Consider the following 5,036-nt stretch of genomic DNA (forward strand, 5'->3'; position numbering starts at 1 on the left):
CAGTACTATATAATACTCTAGTAGTGTCGATATACCAGTACTATATAATACTCCAGTAGTGTCCGTATACCACTACTATATAATACTCCATTAATGTCCATATAACAGTACCATATAATACTCCAGTAGTGTCCATATGACCGTACTATATAATACTCTAGTAGTGTCCATATAACAGTACTATAAAATACTCCAGTAGTGTCAATATAACAGTACTATATAATACCCCATTAGTGTCCATATAACAGTACTATATAATACTCCAGTAGTGATAATATAACAGTACTATATAATACTCCAGGAATGTCCATATAACAGTATTATATAATACTCCAGTAGTGTCCATATAACAGTACCATATATTACTCCAGTATTATCCATATAACAGTACCATATATTACTCCAGTAGTGTCCATATACCAGTACTATATAATACTCCAGTAGTGTCCATATACCAGTACTATATAATACTCCAGTAGTGTCCATATACCAGTACTATATAATACTCCAGTAGTGTCCATATAACAGTACCATATATTACTCCAGTAGTGTCCATATACCAGTACTATATAATACTCCAGTAGTGTCCATATACCAGTACTATATAATACTCCAGTAGTGTCCATATAACAGTACCATATATTACTCCAGTAGTGTCCATATACCAGTACTATATAATACTCCAGTAGTGTCCATATACCAGTACCATATAATACTCCAGTAGTGTCCATATACCAGTACCATATAATACTATAATAGTGATCATATAACAGTACTATATAATACTCCAGGGACGGCTGTGACCCTCATAGTAAGAATGGGTGAGTGCTGATAAGACTAAGGGTTTGTGGTTTGTCTTTTTTACAATATTGCTTTAATAGTAGTTCACTTTATTTAATCCATGGTAACAAATATAGTGGTATTTTTACTAGACAATCCCCTGTGAGGCGCCCAGTGTTAATCCATTCATTCTATGTTGTTTGTCAGTAATATATGGAATTGTATTAAGATTTGGTTGTTTTTAAATATATATTTTTTTAAGTGTTTTTTATATTGTTCTTATCATGTTATTAACACAATCATGGTAAATAAAAAAAATTCTGTAATGATTCAGAACTTATGCCCATAATTTTATTGTGTATTTATCCTTGTGGTGGGTTCTTTCTGTGTATATGGTAGAGTGACACCTAGGGCTACAGTTTAGGGCTGTACCATATTTATACTGAAGGTGATTTAGTCTCTCTACGGTGAACCTTTTTTGTATATACTGTATATTACTGCAGTAGTGTCCATATAACAGTACCATATAATACTCCAGTAGTGTCCATATAACAGTACCATATATTACTCCAGTATTATCCATATAACAGTACTATATAAGACTCCAGTAGTGTCTATATAACAGTACCATATAATACTCCAGTAGTGTCCATATAACAGTACCATATATTACTCCAGTATTATCCATATAACAGTACCATATAATACTCCAGTAGTGATAATATAACAGTACCATATAATACTCGTAGTGTCCATATAACAGTACCATATAATACTCCAGTAGTGTCCATATAACAGTACTATATAATACTCCAGTAGTGATAATATAACAGTACTATATAATACTCCTGTAGTGTCCATATAATAGTACTATATAAGACTCCAGTAGTGTCTATATAACAGTACTATATAATACTCCAGTAGTGTCCATATAATAGTACCATATAATACTCCAGTAGTGTCCATATAACAGTACCATATAATACTACAGTAGTGTCCATACAACAGTACCATATAATACTCCAGTAGTGTCCATATACCAGTACTATATAATACTCCAGTAGTGTCCATATACCAGTACTATATAAGACTCCAGTAGTGTCCATATAAAGGTACTATATAATACTCCAGTAGTGATCATATAACAGTACCATATAATACTCCAGTAGTGATCATATAACAGTACCATATAATACTCCAGTAGTGTCCATATAACAGTACCATATAATACTCCAGTAGTGTCCATAAACAGTACTATATAATACTCCAGTAGTGTCCATATAACAGTACCATATAATACTCCAGTAGTGTCCATATAACAGTACCATATAATACTCCAGTAGTGTCCATATAACAGTACCATATAATACTCCAGTAGTGATAATATAACAGTACCATATAATACTCGTAGTGTCCATATAACAGTACCATATAATACTCCAGTAGTGTCCATATAATAGTACTATATAAGACTCCAGTAGTGTCTATATAACAGTACTATATAATACTCCAGTAGTGTCCATATAATAGTACCATATAATACTCCAGTAGTGTCCATATAACAGTACCATATAATACTACAGTAGTGTCCATACAACAGTACCATATAATACTCCAGTAGTGTCCATATACCAGTACTATATAATACTCCAGTAGTGTCCATATACCAGTACTATATAAGACTCCAGTAGTGTCCATATAAGAGTACTATATAATACTCCAGTAGTGATCATATAACAGTACCATATAATACTCCAGTAGTGATCATATAACAGTACCATATATTACTCCAGTATTATCCATATAACAGTACCATATAATACTCCAGTTGTGTCCATATAACAGTACCATATAATACTCCAGTTGTGTCCATATAACAGTACTATATAATACTCCAGTAGTGTCCATATAACAGTACCATATAATACTACAATGGTGTTCATATAACAGTATAATATAGTGCCCAAATAACAGTGCTATAGTGTTATACCATATTATGTCCTAATTACATTGTTGTGCCCAAATGTAAACGCCGGTGTTCGAATCTTAGTACCAGCGGCAGATAATGAGGTGTATTATAACCAGACAGCAGGGGGCAGTGGTGTACACATGCAGGGCAGCACAGCCAGCAGCAGTGAGGAGGGGGCAGCAGTTCTGTAATACAGCTCCAGTGTGCTGGGTGTATGTGACCCCCTCCCCATTATAACACCCTTCCTCCGCCTCTATATCTGTCACCTTGAGGCCTCCTCCCCATGTCAGTAATACATAGCTGCCGGCAGGGGGTCAGCAGTGCTCCCTGCTCAGTCCCTGGGGATCTGAGGCTGCAGTCAGGAGGAGGAGGAGGTGGTGGGATCAATACCAGCAAGAGATGAATAATGTAGAGGAACATAATACAGGCTGCCTGCTGCTCCTCCCTGCCCGCTCTACTATACACTGTCTGATATCATAATGTGGGGACATTACAGGACTGGGGGACTATGGGAAGCTAATCTGAATCTTTCTTATTCAGTTTGTATATGATGACTAATATATATATGTATGATGAAGTGACATATGTATATGATGGGTGATGAATATGATATGTAATATATGTGTATCATAATATATGTATATGACGAGTGATATGTATGATGTATATGATGTGTGATACGTATGATGTGCATGAAGAGCGATGTGTATGATGTATATGATGAGTAATATATGATATGTGTGATGGGTGATGTATATGATGTATATAATGGGTGATATGTATTATGTATATGATGGGTGATGTGTATGATGTATATGATGAGTAATATATGATATGTGTGATGGGTGATGTATATGATGTATGATGATGGGTGATGTATATGATGTATGATGATGGGTGATGTATATGATGTATATGATGGGTGATGTATATGATGCATATGATGGGTGATGTATATGATGTATATGATGGGTGATGTATATGATGCATATGATGGGTGATCTATATGATGTATATGATGGGTGATGTATATGATGGGTGATGTATATGATGTATATGATGGGTGATGTATATGATGCATATGATGGGTGATGTATATGATGTATATGATGGGTGATGTATATTATGCATATGATGGGTGATGTATATGATGTATGATGATGGGTGATGTATATGATGCATATGATGGGTGATGTACATGATGTATATGATGGGTGATGTACATGATGCATATGATGGGTGATGTACATGATGTATATGATGGGTGATGTATATGATGGGTGATGTATATGATGTATGATGATGGGTGATGTATATGATGGGTGATGTATATGATGCATATGATGGGTGATGTATATGATGTATGATGATGGGTGATGTATATGATGCATATGATGGGTGATGTATATGATGTATGATGATGGGTGATGTATATGATGGGTGATGTATATGATGCATATGATGGGTGATGTACATGATGTATATGATGGGTGATGTATATGATGTATATGATGGGTGATGTACATGATGTATATGATGGGGGATGTATATGATGTATATGATGGATGATGTACATGATGTATATGATGGGTGATGTATATGATGGGTGATGTATAAGATGTATATGATGGGTGATGTATATGATGGGTGATGTATATGATGTATGATGATGGGTGATGTATATGATTCATATGATGGGTGATGTATATGATGCATATGATGGGTGATGTATATGATGCATATGATAGGTGATGTATATGATGTATATGATAGGTGATGTATAGGATGTATATGATGGGTGATGTATATGATGGGTGATGTATATGATGTATATGATGGGTGATGTATATGATGCATATGATGGGTGATGTATATGATGCATATGATGGGTGATGTATATGATGTATATGATGGGTGATGTATATGATGGGTGATGTATATGATGTATATGATGGGTGATGTATATGTTGTATATGATGGGTGATGTATATGATGTATATGATGGGTGATGTATATGATGTATATGATGCATATGATGGTTGATGTATATGATGTATATGATGGGTGATGCATATGATGGGTGATGTATATGATGTATATGATGGGTGATGTATATGATGCATATGATGGGTGATGTATATGATGTATATGATGGGTGATGTATATGATGGGTGATGTATATGATGTATATGATGGGTGATGTATATGATGCATATGATGGGTGATGTATATGATGCATATGATGGGTGATGTATATGATGTATATGATGGGTGATGTATATGATGT

Source organism: Dendropsophus ebraccatus, chromosome 1 (assembly GCF_027789765.1).
Source record: "Dendropsophus ebraccatus isolate aDenEbr1 chromosome 1, aDenEbr1.pat, whole genome shotgun sequence".
Taxonomy (NCBI): Eukaryota; Metazoa; Chordata; class Amphibia; order Anura; family Hylidae; genus Dendropsophus; species Dendropsophus ebraccatus.